Source organism: Xylocopa sonorina, chromosome 13 (assembly GCF_050948175.1).
Source record: "Xylocopa sonorina isolate GNS202 chromosome 13, iyXylSono1_principal, whole genome shotgun sequence".
In the NCBI taxonomy this organism is placed as follows: domain Eukaryota; kingdom Metazoa; phylum Arthropoda; class Insecta; order Hymenoptera; family Apidae; genus Xylocopa; species Xylocopa sonorina.
This window is the reverse complement of record NC_135205.1, coordinates 809749-828735: the sequence shown is the minus strand read 5'-3', so window position 1 is coordinate 828735 and position 18987 is coordinate 809749. Positions and strand designations below refer to the sequence as shown.

Sequence of the window (18987 nt, the reverse complement as noted above, 5' to 3'; positions counted from 1 at the left end):
GAAGGCGTAATACTTACCGTTTACTTCACTGTGAATAAACACTTTTCGAAGGGCATTTCAATAGTTTGCAGCATAAGTTAAACATGATAAGATTAGTATTGAAAAATCGGTTCGAATGCGTTTGGTTAGGCTGTTCTTTGTGTCGTTCATTTTATAAGTACTGAGCTGCGGATTCCTGAAGACAGCTCACAAAATTGTTGAACTATGGAAGATTATCATTGTGAATTTGAATCAAAAGGTAATTAAATTCCATTAGATTGTAAACAGATCTCAATGTTTCATTTTAGATACTAAGATTAAATACTCTTTACAAAACTGCAAGAATGGATACATACCTTTCTGTTATTATTATTTCATGAATGAAAACTCTTCTAAAAGAACGGACGAAGCCAATAGAAATCTTTGTTGAAGTAAGCAAGTTCTAAAGCTCTAAGCAACGCGATGGCCCTTATCTGCCTATGTTTCACAGCAAGTAAGTTCTGAATTTCTATGAAATCCGATGGAATTCCTCACTACTAACGTTTCAAAGTAAGTTCTCAAATTCTCAGTTCTACGTTTAAAACTATGTGTGTTCTATATATCTATGCAAAGTGATGGTTCCTATTAGTTGTGACGGAAACCTATATATAGTAAGTCAGGGAAGCTCGAAGGGGTTAATTATCTAAATGCTTTAAAGTGTAAAACGTACTTTAATCTAAAGCGATCTATCGTTCCAAGGTATCCGCTCACGTACAGCTTTTCTTGGGCGCCAGCTGCTCAGAAAGTAGCAAAGGGATAGACTACACGACCCCGGGAACCCTGGGGCGGAACAACCCTTGAAATTTCGAAATGCTCCTCCTCTCGACTACGCCTAGCCAAGTACACACTCTCAGGTCGCGAGATACTGAAGTGACGGCATGTTTATTTATGGTCTCGACGTGGGTTTAACTAACAAGGGCTACGGGAAACTACGCAACACGGCGCGAATTACCGGGTATCATAACTCGCTTCACGATATCAGATACAATATACAATATGCGACACAAGAAATGGGACGCTTTAGCGAATAAGCTCTCACGTTCTCTTCTTCAGGTTCCTTGAATTCGCTGGGGTCCTCGGGTCTCCTGCATCCTCGTCGGGGCTCATTGGTGGAGTTGGCTGTAAGCTTCGGTATTGTTCGGGTCCATCGATCAGTGGATTTCGGCGATTACCTCTTTTCGCCCCCTTGGGTGTCCCTGAGAGGATCCTCCAGATCATTTAAATTGCGTAGCTACTCGCGCGCTGCGCTCTCATGGCCCACCTGCAGGGCTGCCGGACTTTTGACTTCTCTTTAAGGGGTTAAGGATGGATGAGGACATTCTCACATCCCAGAGCATTATAAAGCACAAAAGCAGATAAGCATAATGCGATGCATAGAGCTTTACAACCTTCTAACTTACTTTGAACTGTTTATATGAAATGCGATATAGCGGTGCATGAAGCATGACAAATCAAATGCTTCGGCACCTGGACATCTAGAAACGCTATCCCCGGGCAAGAAAGTGTAGGGATCACACTCAATTCACGTGCAGAAGCAGATAAACATAACGCGATGCTATGAATATTACATCTTATCATGAAATATAGAAGTAAGATGCGCAGCCGCGTTTTACGAAGCATTGGAACCCAATTGCATCTAAACCTTCAGATATGGAAACGATATTCCGTAGCAAGGAAGTGATGCATTTACATTCATTTGAAGTGTAGAGGAGATATACATAACGCATTGTAGTGAAATTACATCTTATCATGTGACTTAGAACTGATATGCGATATCGCGTTTTATAAAGAGTTAGAAATCAATTTCCTAACCAAGAAGTGTGGCATTTACATTCTTTTAAAGTGTAGACGAGCTATACATAACTCTTCGCGATGAATATTATACCTTATCATGAAAAATAGCAGTGAGATGTGATATCGCGTTCTAATCAGTATTAGAACTCTATTGCTGCGATACGTAGACATCTGCAAGCGTTACTTCCTGGCAAGGAAGTGTCGCATTTACATTTATTTGAAGTGAATACGAGGTATACATGACACATCGCAATGAATATTATGTCTTATCATGAAACATAGAAATGAGATGCGATATCGCGTTTTAAGAAGCGTCAGAACTCTATTGCTACGATACGAAGACATCTGCAAACGCTATTTCCTAGCAAGGAAGTGTCCCAATTACATTCTTTTGAAGTGAGTACGAGGTATACATGACACTTCGCAATGAATATTATACCTTATCATGAAACATAGAAGTGAGATGCGATATCGCGTTTTAGGAAGCATTAGAACTCTATTGCTACGATACCTAGATATCTGCAAACGCTATTTCCTAGGAAGGAAGTGTCGCATTTACATTCTTTTGAAGTGAATACGAGGTATACATGACACTACGCAATGAATATTATATCTTATCATGAAACATAGAAGTAGGATGGGATATCGCGTTTTAAGAAGCGTTAGATCTCTATTGCTTCGATTCGTAGACATCTGCAAATGCTATTTCCTATAGAAAGGGAGTGTCGCATTTACATTAATATGAAGTTAATGCGAGATATAAGTGACAACTCGCAATGAATATCATACCATGTCATGGAACATAGAAATGAGTTGCGATATCGCGTTTTAACAAGCATTAGGACTCTACTGCTACGATACGTAGACCTCTGCAAACGCTATTTCCTAGGAAGGAAGTGTCGCATTTGCATTCTCTTCAAGTGAATAGGAGGTACAGATGACACTTCGCAAAGAATATTATACCTTATCATGAAAAATAGCAGTGAGATGCGATATCGCGTTCAAATCAGTATTAGAACTCTATTGCTACGATACGATGACATCTGCAAACTCTATTTCCTAGCAAGGAAGTGTCCCTTTTACATTCTTTTGAAGAGAGTGCGAGGTATACATGACACTTTGCAATGAATATTATATCTTGTCACGAAACATAGAAATGAGATGCGATATCGCGATTTAAAAAGCATTGGAACTCTATTGCTTCGATACGTAGACATCTGAAAAAGCAACTCCCTAGCAAGAAAGTGTCGCATTTACATTCTTTTGAGGTGAATATGAGGTATACATAACACTCCACAGTTAATATTATACCTTATCAGGAACATAGAAATGAGAAGCGATATCGCGTTTTAAGAAGCATTAGAACTCTGTTGCTACGATATCTAGGCATCTGCAAACGCTATTTCCTAGCAAGGAAGTGTCGCATTTACATTCTTTTGAAGGGAATACGAGGTGTACATAACACTCCACAATTAATAATTTACATTATCTGGGAACATAGAAATGAGATGCGTTATCGCGTATTAAGAAACATTAGAACTCTATTGCTACGATACGTAGACATCTGCAAGCGCTATTTCCTAGCATGGAAGTGTCGGATTTACATCCACTTGAAGTGAATACGAGGTATACATGACACTGCACAATGAATATTATATCTTATCATGAAACATAGAAATGGGATGCGATATCACTGTTTAAGAAGAGTTAGAACATTATTGCATACGATACGTAGACATATGCAAGCGCTACTTCCTAGCAAGGAAGTGTCGCATTTACATTCTTTTGATCTGAATACGAGGTATACATGACACTTCGCAATGAATGTTATATCTTATCATGAAACATAAGAGTGAGATGCATTATCCCGTTTTAAGAAGCATTAGAACTCTATTGCTACGATACTTGGACATCTGCAAACGCTATTTCCTAGCAACGAAGTGTCGCATTTACATGCTTCTGAAGTGAATACGAGGTATACATGACACTTCGCAATGAACATTATATCTTATCATGAAACATAGAAATGAGATGCGATATCGCGTTTTAAGAACCAGTAGAACTCTATTATACGATACGTAGACATCTGCAGACGCTATTTCCTAGCGAGGAAGTGTCGCATTTACATTCTTTTGAAGTGAATACGAGGTATATATAACATTTCGCAATGAATATTGTATCTTATCGTGAAATATAGAAATGATGTGCGATAACACGTTTTAAGAAGCATTAGAACTCTATTGCTACGATACGTAGACATCTGCAAACGCTATTTCCTAGCAAGGAAGTGTCGCATTTGCATTCTTTTTATGTGTAGACGAGATATACATAACACTCCACAATGAATATTATATCTTATCATGAAACACAGAAATGAGATGCGACATCGCGTTTTAAGAAGCATTAGAACTCTATTGCTTCGATAGGGAGACATCTTCAAACGCTATTTCCTAGCAAGGATTGGCCACATTTGCATTCTTACGAAGTGAATACGAGGTACACATGACATTCCACAATGAATATTATATGTTATCATGAAACATATGTATGAGATGCGATATCGCGTTTTATGAGGCATTGAAGAGACATAGAAATGAGATGCCATATCGCGTTTTAAGGAGCACAACAAATCTATTAATTCGATTTGTAGACATCTGCAAACGCTATTTCCTAGCAAGGCAGTGTCGCACTTACATTCTATTGAAATTAATACGAGGTATACATAACACTCCACAATGAATATTATATCTTATCATGAAACATACAAATGAGATGCGATATCGAGTTTTGGGATGCTACAGAATTCTATTGCTACGATGCGTAGACATCTGCGAACGCTATTTCCTATCAAGGAAGTGTCGCATTTACATTCTTTTGAAGTGAATACGAGGTATACATGACACTTCGCAATGAACATTATATCTTATCATGAAACAGAAATGAGATGCGATATCGCGATTTAAGAAGCATTAGAACTCTATTGCTTCGATACGGAGACATCTTCAAACGATATTTCCCAGCAAGGAAGTGTCGCATTTACATTCTTATGAAGTGAATACGAGGTATACATAATATTCCACAATGAATATTATATCTTATCATGAAACATAGATATGAGATGCGATATCGCGTTTTGAGAAGCATTAGAAATCTATTGCTACGATACGTAGACATCTGCAAACGCTGTTTCCTAGCAAGGATGTGTCGCATTTACATTCATTTGAAGTGTATGCGAGGTATAAATGACATTCCGCAATGAATATTATATCTTATTATGAAACATAGGAATGAGATGCGATATCGCGTTTTATGTCGCATTATAACATTACTGCTTCGATATGTAGACATCTAGAATCGCTATTCCGTATCAAGGATGTGTGGCATTTACATTCTATCGAAGACTAGACGAGATAAACATAACTCGTTGCATTGGATATCACATGTTACCATGAAACGTAGAAATGTGACTCGATATCTCGTTGCATGTAGAATTACTACGCTAATGCCGAGGCATTAGGCGATACGTAGACATCTACAAACGCTATACCGCAGCAAGGAAGAGTTGCACTGACATTCTTTTGAAGTATCGTTGAGATATACCTAACGCGTTGCATTGGTAATTACATCTTATCATGGGATATAGGAATGAGATGTGATATCGCGTTTCATGAAGCATTGGAACACAATTTCTGCGAAACCTAGACATCTAGAAACGCTATTCCGTTGCAAGGAAGTGTGGCATCTACATTCGTTTAAAGTGCCGACAACATATAAATAACGCACTGCATTGGACATTTCATCTAATCATGAGACAGAAATGAGATGCTATGACGCGTTTTATGAAGCATTAGAACTCCATTGCTGCGATACTTAGTCATGAAGAAACGCTACTCCGTCGCAAGTATGTGTGTGATTAACATTCTCTTTAAGTATTGGCGAGATATATGTTCCGGGATGCTTTGATTTACATCCTATCATGACGGACAACTACATTGCTACGGAATATTGTTTCTAGATCCCTACTTATCGAATCAGTGGGGCTCCAATGCTTCTTAAAACGCGATAATGCATCTCATTTCTATGTTACATAATAAGATGTAACTCAATGCATCGCGTTATGCATATCTCGTCAACATTTCAAAAGAATGTAAATGCCAAACTTCCTTGCTACGGAATTGCGTATCTAGATGTCTGCGTGTCGATCCAATACTGTTCTAATTCTCTATAAATCACGATAGCACATCACATTTCTATGATTCACGATAAGATGGATTATCAATGTGACGCTTAATGTATATCTCGTCAGCACTTTAAAGGATTGTAAATGCGACACATTTTGCTACGGAATAGCGTTTCTAGGTGTCTACGTCTTGAAGCAATAGAGTTCTAATTCTTCTTAAAACGCGATACCGCATCGCAATTATATGTTTCATGTTAAGATATAATATTCATTGCGAAGTGTTAAGTATACCTCGTCCGCAATTCTAAGGATTGTAAATGCAACAATTCCTTGTGTACCTCGTCTGCACGTCAAAAGAATGTAAATGCCACACTTCCTTGCTAGGAAATAGCGTATCCAGATTTCTACGTATCGAAGCAATAGAGTTTTAATGCTTCTTAAAACGCGATATCGCACCTCAATTCTATGTTTCATGATACGATATACTATTCATTGCGAGGTGCTATGCATACCTCGTCTACACTTCAAAAGAATGTAAATGCCACACTTCCTTGCTAGGAAATGCGTTTCCAGTTGTCTGCCTATCGAAGCAATAGAGGACTAATGCATCTTAATACACGATATCACATCTCATTTCTATGCTTCATGATAAGATATGGTATTCATTGCGAAGTGTTATGTATACCTCGTCTACACCTCAAGACTATGTAAGTGCTACACTTCAATGCTAGGAAATAGCGTATCCAGATGTCTACGTATCGAAGCAATAGTATTGTAATGATTCATAAAACGGGATATCGCATCTCATTTCTAGGTTTCATGATAATACGTAATATTCATTGCGAAGTGTTATGTATACCTCGTCCGCACTTCAAAAGACTGTAAATGCCACACATCCTTCCTAGGAAATGCGTTTCCAGATGTCTACGTATCGAAGCAATGGAGTTCTAATGCTTCTTAAAACGCGATATCGCATCGCAGTTCTATGTTTCAAGATATGATATAATATTAAATGCGAAGTGTTATGTATACCTCGCCTACACTTCAAAAGAATGTAAATACCACTCTTCCTAGCCAGGTAATAGCGTTTCCAGATGACTACGTATCAAAATAATAGAGTTCTAGTGCTTCTTAAAACGCGATGTCGCACCTCATTTCCATTTTTCATGATAAGATATAATAATCATTGCGAAGTGCTATGTATACGTTGTCTACACTTCAAGAGAATGTAAATGCGACACTTCCTTGCTAGGAAATAGCGTTTGCAGTTGTCTACGTATCGTAGCAATAGAGTTCTAATGCTTCTTAAAACGCGATATCCCATCTCATTTCTATGTTTCATGATAAGATGTAATATTCATTGTGGAGTGTTTTGTATACCTCGTACTCACTTCAAAAGAATGTAAATGTGACACTTCCTTGCTAGGAAATAGCGTTTGCAGATGTCTACGTATCGTAGCAATAGGGTTCTAATGCTTCTCAGAACGAGATGTCGCATCTCTTTTCTATGTTTCATGATAAGATATAATATTCATTGCGAAATGTCATGTATACCTCGTATTCACTTCAAATGAATGTAAATGCGACTCTTCCTTGCTAAGAAATAACGATTGCAGATGTCTACGTATCGAAACAATAGAGTTCTAATGTTTCTTAACCCTTTCGCTTCGAGCGCCACTTATAAGCGGCGCGCACAATACGACCTGTGGGTACGAACGCCGCTTATAAGCGGCGTGCACAAAATGTACTGAATGTACGAGCGCCGCTTATAAGCGGCGACGACGTGACGACTTCTGGATCGTCACCCCATATGTCGGGCATCCAAATGATGCATATAGAAGTGCTATCTGCAGTCGATAATTTGTTTTTTTCGTTATCAACAGAACATTTTCGTTGATTTTATTAACATATTAGATTGTAGATCACTTTTTAAAATTACTCATTGTTGAGACAACGTTTTGCGCAACCTGTTTGAAACATATAAACGACCGTATACTGTTTCATGTTAAAAATCTAGACGTATTTTCATTGCTAGTTAAAGTATATTTCATATACGATTCTTACAAGAATTTGAATAGGTGTGCTTGAGGTATGATTGTTAATTTGTAAAAATAATAGGAATTGCAGGTTAGAATTTTATTTGAAAATGTACTTTCAGAAACAGTTTGCACCCTTTCAAAATGTGCGCAAGGAATAAAAAAAATATAGTGTTTGAAAATGGTTTGACCGATACTGAAGAAACTGAAAATAATTTTAACTTGTCTAAAAGACGGCGAAGGAACATTTGCAGCACTTCAGATTCGGAATGCGAGTCAATCGAAAATGATGCCGAGAACAGCAATTGCAATCTAACATGGACCTCTATAAATTTCATGCCACAAATACATACATTTTCCGGGAAGATTTCAGGAATAAAGAAGAAATTGCCCAGATTGTCATCTATTTTAGACTACTTTGAACTATTTATTTCTGAGGAGCTCGTACAATATATATCAGATGAAACTAACGACTATCGAGCTCAGAAGTATAATAACAATTTGGACATCCCGACGACAGTAGACGAACTCTACTGTTTTTTTTGCGTTATCTTTATTAATGACATTTTTTATGAAATTGTGACAAGAGATCGGTATCTTTCATTACTAAGCACAATCCACTTTACTCACGAATCTGGACGCACTGAAAATCGTTTAGTCAAAATTCGATATGTTGTCAATATGTTTCGAAAATCTTTCAATGATGCATTCTATCCGTTTCAAAATCTGTGTATTGATGAAAGCCTTATGCTCTACAAAGGCCGTTTGTCATTCAAACAATATATTCCATCAAAAAGGAATAGATTTGGCATCATATCCTATATGCTTTGCGATTGTGATACCGGTTACGTACAAGATATTATAGTTTATTGCGGACGTTCAACAACTATTGAAAATGCAGCCGCGGGAATTGACAAATCGGGTGCGATCGTTTTGTCGCTTTTACAACCTTTCTTAGGAAAATGTCACACAATCTATCTGGATAATTTCTATTCAAGTCCAGCTTTATTTAATTTTTTACATTATAATAGGACCAATGCGTACGGGACTGTTAGTAAAAGAAGGCAAGGAATGCCGAAGTTTGAGCAACGTCTGAAAAAAGGAGAGGCATGTTTTCGTTCAATAAAAAGTCTATTAGCGATGAAGTGGTTAGAAAAAAAAGAAGTATATATGATAACAACTATGCATACCCCAAATTTTGCAACCGTATCTAGACGTAGAGGACTACAGACTGTTGCCAAACCCGTATGCGTTATTGACTATAATAAATCAAAGGGCATAATCGACAAAGTCGATATGGTTATAAGTACCATAAATACTACACGCAAATCGTTGAAGTGGTACAGAAAATTTTTCTTCCACGTGCTGGACATCTGTGTGTGGAATTCATACTGCCTCTATAAGTACAACCGAAGAGAAGTAATTTCTATTGCAAAATTCCACTTGCAGTTAATAAAGCAAATAGTTGCAAAGTATCGGCATAATAAAGTAATTCCGCATCAAAGCAGACCGATTGACAACACCATGCGATTAATAGAACGGCACTTTCCATCTTCTTATAAACCAAGAAAGAAAAATCGAAAGCGCAGATGTGTTGTCTGCAGCAAAAATGACAAACGATCCGAATCACGATACGAATGTAAAGAGTGTAATGTAGGATTGTGCATAGATCCGTGTTTTAAAACTAATCATACGCAGTTATATTATTAATAATTTCACGTTAATATATTAACTTGTTTGTGGATGATAATTAATTCATAATTAAAATATTACCTGTAAATTTGTAAGTTGTAAATATTTTCATACCAAAGATGTAAATTATACTTATTACCTTGTAGCAAAGATTGTTTTATTTAACAAAATTGTTTTTTAAGACCTAGAAAAAGGTATATACAGCAACAACGCATATTTATATGTTTCATGAAAAGATGTAATATTCATTGCGAAGTGTCATGTATACCTCGAATTCACTTCAAAAGAATGTAGATGCGACACTTCCTTGCTAGGAACTAGCGTTTGCAGATGACTACGTATCGCAGCAATAGAGTTCTAATGCTTCTTAAAACGAGATGTCGCATCTCATTTCTATGTTTCATGATAAGATATAATATTCATTGCGAAATGTCACTTATACCTCGTATACACTTCAAATGAATGTAAAAGCGACACTTCCTTGCTAGGAAATGGCGTTTCCAGATATCTACGTATCGTAGCAATAGGGATCTAATGCTTCTTAAAACGAGATGTCGCATCTTATTTCTATGTTTCATGATAAGATATAATATTCATTGCGTAGTGTCATGTATACCTCGTATTCACTTCAAATGAATGTAAATGCGACTCTTCCTTACTAGGAAATAACGATTGCAGATGTCTACGTATCGAAACAATAGAGTTCTAATGTTTCTTAAATCGAGATGTCGCATTTCATTTCTACGTTTCATGATAAGATATAATATTCATTGCGAAATGTCACTTATATCTCGCATACACTTCAAACGAATGTAAATGCGACACTTCCTTGCTAGGAAATAGCGTCTGCAGATGTCTACGTATCGAAGCAATAGGTTTCTAATGCTTCTTAAAACGCGATATCGCATCTCATTTCGATGTTTCATGATAAGATGTAATAGTCATTGCGAAGTGTCATGTATACCTCGTATTCACTTCAAAAGAATGTAAATGCGACACTTCCTTGCTAGGAAATAGCATTTCCAGATGTCTACGTACCGAAACAATAGAGTTCTAATGCTTCTTAAAACGAGATGTCGCATCTCATTTCTATGTTTCATGATAAGATATAATATTCATTGCGGAATGTCATTTATACCTCGCATACACTTCAAATGAATATAAATGCGACACTTTCTTGCTGGGAAATAGCGTTTGCAGATGTTTACGTATCGAAGCAGTAGACTTCTAATGATTGTTAAAACGCGATATCGCTTCTCATTTCTATGTTTCATGATAAGATATAATATTCATTGCGAAATGTCACTTATACCTCGCATACACTTCAAATGAATGTAAATGCGACATTTCCTTGATAGGAAACAGCGTTCCCAGATGTCTACGTGTCGTAGCAATAGATTTCTATTACTTCTTAAGACGCGATATCGCATCTCATTACTATGTTTCATAATAAGATGTAATAATCATTGCGAAGTGTCATGCATACCTCGTATTCGCTTCAGAAGAATGTAAATGTGACATTTCCTTGCTATGAAATAGCGTTTGCAGATGTCTACGTATGGAAGCAATAGATTTCTAATGCTTGTTTAAACGCGATATCGCATCTCATTTCTATGTTTCATGATAAGATGTAATATTCATTGCGAAGTGTCATATATAGCTCGTATTCACTTCAAAAGAAAGTAAATGCGACACTTCCCTGCTAGGAAATAACGTTTGCGGATGTCTACGTATCGTAGCAATAGAGTTCTAATGCTTCCTAAAACGAGATGTCGCATTTCATTTCTATGTCTCATGATAAGATATAATATTCATTGCGAAGTGTCATGTATACCTCGTATACACTTGAAATGAATGTAAATGCGACACTTCCTTGCTAGGATATAGCATTTGCAGATGTCTACGTATCGTAGCAATAGAGTTCTAATGCTTCTTAAAACGCGATATCGCATCTCATTTCTATGTTGCATGATAAGATATAATATTTATTGCGAAGTGTTATGTATACCTCGACATTTCTAATACTTCATGCAGCGCGATGTCGCCTTTCTTTTCAACGTTTCAAAGCAAAGAATCTGTAATCATATATCCATAACATTATGCTTAACTGTTAGAGGTCGTCAATAGAATGTGAACTATATAATTCCATGCAACGGCATGGCTCTCCGTAGTGTCTGTCTGTTAAAGCAATCGCGCTAGAATTCTCCATGCAATGCGCTGGCGCATCCCATTTCATCGTTCAAAGTATGAATGCTGTAATCTCTTATGCATAGCTCTATGCATATCTGCTTTAAAACTTCATAAGAATGTAAATTCTACAGCTCCATGCAACAGGATTGCCCTTCGTAGTGTCTACATGTCGAGACAATCGAGTACTAATGCATCATACAATTCCATGACTCATCTCATTTCAACGTTTCGAATTAAGTAAGCTGTAATCTTCTATGAAAAGCATTATAATTATCTGCTTCTACTCTACAATAGAATGTGAATTCTATAGATCCAAGCAACAGAAGGGCAGGCCCTCCACCATCGTACTGCCTGCCCTGATGCGGGCAAAGGATTCCCAGGGTCACTCAATCCGCGACCAACATCTATCTCATACTCTAACCGATTCATCGTTATGCGTTTTCCATTAAGCTTGCCAGGATCAGTGATATTGATTCGCTCAATCTAAATTATTATTTTCGTTTTAAGTTTCTCGATTTTTTTAGTTTCTCTCACGATATCGTCTATTTCGTTGTACCATACCCTTACAGTATGGTATATAATCTGTTGTTTGATATTTCTAGGATTTCCTCTTAATAAATGCAATGCTTCCACATATTTTCTTTCTCTTTCTCTTTAGTTACATTGTTGTTATTTTATGCTTTTCACCCTCCACATTCCCTCTCTACACCATCTCGGAACAGGCGTTATACGATTACTGCTGGATGACGCCCCGGTCCCGTTACACCGAGATCGAGTGTTCTCTCTTGCATCCGTTGATTTATATATGTTATATATTGGAGAATATTTCCTCTTATCCTTTGTATTTTTCGAATGAAATTACATTGACAGAAGTACGAGCTAGTTCTGCACGCCTATTTGAAACAACATTAAATCACCTTGTTAAACAATAATATATTAAATGTGACTTGGACTTTTAAATTTGAATTTATAAACATCTAACAGGTAAATATGTTTTTCTTACTATTCAAATCATTATACATTCAGTGATTTATTGTGTGCTGTAATTTGATATATTAACTGCTTGATTATATTTTGCAATGAACTTTGCGTACCAAACATTGTTTTTACTCCTGATGGGAGTGGATAGTTCTTCGTTTTATATTCTTATATCGCATTGATTATAAAAGTATATGATATCCTTTTTATGCAGTCATGTATAATTATGTACTGTGACGGCTTTTCCCGTTACAATCCGCAAGAAAAGGGTATATAGAACCAATAATAACGGGGTATCCAGAAGTATAATCGGGGGTTATATCAGGGTACAGAATATCCGCGTGATTCGGCAACGCGAAGTACAGAACAATAAATTTCCTATCCAGCGAGTATTTCGAAGCTGCGAGGCTGAGACTTTTTGGGCGCCAGCTACTCAAGAAGTAGCAAAAACTAGTAAACCACGCAACCCGGGGAAACCCGGTGCAAGATAACCCTCGGAATTTCGAAATACTCTTTCGCTCGACTGCTTCTAGCCGAGTGCGCAAATTAGGGTCGCGGAATACTGAACTCACGGCTTCTTTCTAGATTGCCTCGACGCGGTATTACAAAAGGGTATACGATACGCCGCGAATGACCGGGGATCACCACCCGTTATACAATACAAATTACAATACGCGATATCACAATTGCGGCAGGGAACAAATGGGACGCTTTAGCGTATAAGGACTCACGTTCTCGTTTCCAACAAGTATGGATCGTTCAGTCCGTCTACCTCTCTCTCCCTCTCTCACTCCTCCGAATCGCTCCGTATAATCGCTTGCTCGGTTGCTCGCTAAGTAGTCGCTAAGTAGTTCAGAAGAATAAGAGGCTGTCTTCGTGCTGGCTAGCTCATTATATAGGTTTGCTGGGGGTCTTCGGATCCCCTTAGATCCTCCTTAGGGCTCCTTGGTGGGGTAGGGCCATACGCTTCGGTATTGTTCGGGGCATCGATCGGTGGATTTCGGCGAACTTCCCTGATCGCCCCCTCTGGTGAGTCTAGAGGGGGTCCTCTGGATTATTTGAACTGCGGCGCGTTTCGCGCGCCGCGCTTTCCACGGCTCACCTGCAATTCCGCTGCGCATCTTGAGTTTTCCTCTCCATGGGCTCAGCGGAGGAGTAGAGGTCCTTCTCACACCCGACAACCATCCTGTTCGTCTCCATGGACTATGGCAGCGGTCTTATTGTTGCAGAGCTCTGGATCGTATCCTTCGGGCTTCAGGGTTTCTCCTTGCTCACTTCCCGACTCCTCCACCGTCGAGCCCGTCACGCTACCTCGGCGCACAGCCCTTCCGCGAACCTGCGGTCTTCTTATCCGCCGATGAGGCGCCTTGTGGGTCGCTTCTCCCATCAACTCGCCAGTCAAATCCGTAGAACGGAGCGAGACAAAAGAACGGTGAGGGGGGGGGGGGGGGTTCTACCATCGTGTATTTCACGCTCCTCGCAGATACAGCTATCGCGATGGTCCGTGTCGCGCTTCTCGCATGGTCGGGTGGTGATCTGCGAGCTAGTCTAACCGAAGTAGGGGGGGGGGGGTGAGCGAGCCTTGTGACGTCACCACGTCACAGTACATACAAATTCGCGATTAAGTAGCTATGTGTTCAAATTCAATTCCGAATAATGCACTAAAAAGCATCCCAGATAACAAACGGCAGGATGGTAGCGAAACCATGCCGGCACTATATTGCCACTTCCGAGGAGTGTCAACTGATTCGTAGTCATCTGTGACCGGATTCGTTAACTAAAATGCCGGAACGTGTTACCAGCACGTTCTAGACAAGCGAATCGCGCAGCACCAGCACCATGGTGACACGCGTATCATCGCTCCATTCATGAATCTCCTCAACAATGCCGCAGGATCACATTTGGCAATGGGGAACCTGTGCTTTCATACAAATTAGAACCGTTAGATGTCAGTAGATGTTCAGCATATGAGTATTGATAGACATTTTGATGGTCGATTTCCTATATTTATAGTTATTGAGCGAGTCGTATATATTTCTTTCAATCCATCATAGACTAAAAATATTATTTATAAAAAAAATATTACTTATAAAATAAAAATTCATGCTGTTGCGTCCCTAACTTCGCCTTGTGTAATTTTTGAAATAACATGCTGTCATCGTATTTAATGTAACCCTCAATTGCATGAATTTGTAACAATAAATTGAAGAAAATTTATATAAAATAAGTGTATATATTTTTATGACAAAGTAATTATCGACTTTATGGAAAAAATCGCCCTATCGAGCTAGTTTATAGAAAATAATAAAATCGAGTTCTTATATCTTTGTTTTGTGCCGGTGTATCTATTTTGGAATCAAAATAAATAAATTGCACAGTTTAGTCATTTTTCATATTTGCTTATAATTTTTATGGAAACAGCTTCCCCATTAGTAAATGTCGGCCTACGCCACAACCACGCGTGTAGCTATGGTGAGCTGATAGTGTCATTGTCACGGCCGTGTAGCCCGTGTGCTATATCTCGGTGCTTTAATAGTGCCGTGATACGAATGCCGCCCCAGCACTAACAGTATGCCATTTCGAAAGCTGAGTAGGAGCACTTTATTAGCACAGTTCTGTCACGGAATTCGTTCCATCCGTTGTCATTGACGTGCCAATCGCTGGCTGTTTGGGATATTGTGGTGCATGAGGCAGATTTGTTCCTTATCATCGTCAAGGAGATGGATTTTCACTCCCCCCTTTTTGAATTTTTTAAATTATTGTTTGGAATTTTTGCCGTTTCTGTATCTCTATGACCGCATTGGTGATTCAACTTAACTCCGATTTGTAAGCCTCAGATACTTTTATTCTTTGGTAAGCAACTTATTCGATTAATATATATTTATTAGACATAGATATAAACAATTAGAAAAATGTTATTAAAACGCTATTAAATATGTTGTTGCTATTATATATTTAAGGTCTGAAGATGTAGATGCAATTAATGTCCGATATTTTATGTGATCCCATCGACGTATCGAGTGAGGCTATGAAATATAAAAATCTTTTACTATTCTTCGACCCCTTTACATGTTAAATGAATGATTAGTTTTGCAAGACAAGAAGCCTGAATTAGTGAGATATCTAGGAACATAAGTAATTTGTAAGTAATACATCTTTTCTCTTTGAAATATTTGCCTTTGCATAGAATAGAACGTATAGATATAATTGCCTGTTTTGTACCCATTTCGGTCCAATTCTATTATAGCCTTTGAGCAGAAGTAATATTGATTATACTTGATTTTTGCAATAGTTCTTTGATTAACAGATTTTATTAACCTAGGATCATCATTTGACGGATGTATCAATCTACTTTGTAGCTCCATCAGTTTCTTTTTCTGCTCGCTACTTTCCATTTTCAGTTCCGTATACTTACCCTTTATCACCATCATATATGTTGCCTAAAATTACAATAACTTTTTGTCCTCAAATTTTGCGGATATTTCAATTAAATATCCTTTGATTAAATAAACCGAAATTAAAAAACAGTGGAACGTACCATTTCATGGAAACGTTGTATCGTAATTTGCATCTGACTGTTTTGAAAGGCACGCACTTTACTTAACGTTTGCAATGATTCGGTTAGCGAAGTAAAGAAATATTCTACTTTCGAAATTGTTGGCTCTTGTAATTCTAAGGCAAATATATTCATCTGTCGATATCGTGAACATTGTTTTTTGTCAAAATTCCAGAAAAACAAATATACTATAAGTAAAATAATAAACATCGTAATATTAAATTTAACTCTGTTTATCGTTGCCTTGTTGGACACATCCATAATAATATACAGGGTGGGGCAGTAATAATTAGCACCTCAGATATCCACGAAACTATAAGTTTCATAGAAGTTTTTGCTAATATAAAATTGTATAGTACAAAGGGCCCATCCGTTGATGAAAATAGTTTTTTTGTAAGTGGAGTTATGTTGGACATATGAAGGTTACCTTCATTTTTTAAAATGAATTGGTATGTCTATTCTTCCGTAATACGATAGAGCATTTTAAAGCAAGTTTAATGATCTGTAACATGAAGGCATTGAAGGTTACAAAAAGTAAAGAAAGGAGATAATACTCACGGTTTTGATAGTAAATGAAACATACGTATTGTAAACAGCGGTGGAAGGCGTAATACTTACCGTTTACTTCACTGTGAATAAACACTTTTCGAAGGGCATTTCAATAGTTTGCAGCATAAGTTAAACATGATAAGATTAGTATTGAAAAATCGGTTCGAATACGTTTGGTTAGGCTTTTCTTTGTGTCGTTCATTTTATAAGTATTGAGCTGCGGATTCCTGAGGACAGCTCACAAAATTGTTGAACTATGGAAGATTATCATTGTGAATTTGAATCAAAAGGTAATTAAATTCCATTAGATTGTAAACAGATCTCAATGTTTCATTTTAGATAGTAAGATTAAATACTCTTTACAAAACTACAAGAATGGATACATACCTTTCTGTTATTATTATTTCATAAAGAATTATAATTGCAATTATATAGTTCATTACGATAAAAAATATTTCTCAGAAAATTCTAAATATTAAATTAAAGAATCAAGTAAAACATTTTTAATAATTACGAATATGAAAAATACTTGATCATTCCAATAGAAAAATGTCTAAACAGGAGTTAGAAAAGTCAAACATTCAATTTCAATTCCAGAATTCATTTATAAGAGATAAAATGTTTTGAAAACTTTAATTACAGTCTCTAATACAAGCATTTGGGCAGTATTTCAATTTTTAAGAAAATTGATGAAAGTCAACCATTTTGAAGTGGTCAGAGCCTTTGTCGTTTGAGCAATAAGTGAATAACAAATAACTGCATAAATTCCAGGCTTAAAAACTTATGGTTTAAATCCTATGCATACTCGTTTATGAGCGAGTTACTAAATAATAATCCACACTAAGTAATCATTTTAAAACTTAAACGATTACATCTCGCGAACTTTCAAAGATATCAGAAGCGTGAAAAGTATGTGGTTTATCAAAAACTCTTCTAAAAGAACGGACGAAGCCAATAGAAATCTTTGTTGAAGTAAGCAAGTTCTAAAGTTCTAAGCAACGCGATGGCCCTTATCTGCCTATGTTTCATAGCAAGTAAGTTCTGAATTTCCATGAAATCCGATGGAATTCCTCACTACTAACGTTTCAAAGTAAGTTCTCAAATTCTCAGTTCTACGTTTAAAACTATGTGTGTTCTATATATCTATGCAAAGTGATGGTTCCTATTAGTTGTGACGGAAATCTATATATAGTAAGTCAGGGAAGCTCGAAGGGGTTAATTATCTAAATGCTTTAAGGTGTAAAACGTACTTTAATCTAAAGCGATCTATCGTTCCAAGGTATCCGCTCACGTACAGCTTTTCTTGGGCGCCAGCTGCTCAGAAAGCAGCAAAGGAATAGACTACACGACCCCGGGAACCCTGGGGCGGAACAACCCTTGAAACTTCGAAATGCTCCTCCTCTCGACTACGCCTAGCCAAGTACACACACTCAGGTCACGAGATACTGAAGTCACGACATCTTTATTTATGGTCTCGATGTGGGCTTAACTAACAAGGGCTACGGGAAACTACGCAACACGCCGCGAATTACCGGGTATCATAACTCGCTTCACAATATAAGATACAATATACAATATGCGACACAAGAAATGGGACGCTTTAGCGAATAAGCTCTCACGTTCTCTTCTGCAGGTTCCTTGAATTCGCTGGTGGTTCTCGGGTCTCCTGCATCCTCCTCGGGGCTCCTTGGTGGAGTGGGCTGTAGGCTTCGGTATTGTTCGGGTCCATCGATCAGTGGATTTCGGTGATTTCCTCTTCTCGCCCCCATGGGTGTCCCTGAGGAAATCCTCCTGATCATTTAAATTGCGTAGCGCCTCGCGCGCCGCGCTTCCATGGCCCACCAGCAGGGCCGCCGGACTTTTGACTTCTCTTTAGGGGGTTAAGGATGGTTGAGGACCTTTTCACATCCCAGAGCATTATAAAGCACAAAAGCAGATAAGCATAATGCGATGCATAGAGCTTTACAACCTTCTAACTTACTTTGAACAGTTTA

General features: G+C 37.7%; 1 long non-coding RNA gene across 1 annotated transcript in view; it reads right to left on the bottom strand.

Moving 5' to 3' along the window:
- LOC143430118 (uncharacterized) overlaps positions 1 to 18987 on the bottom strand; it is a 304969-nt gene that overhangs the window by 170363 nt on the left and 115619 nt on the right. The gene's annotated exons all lie outside the window — the stretch shown is intronic.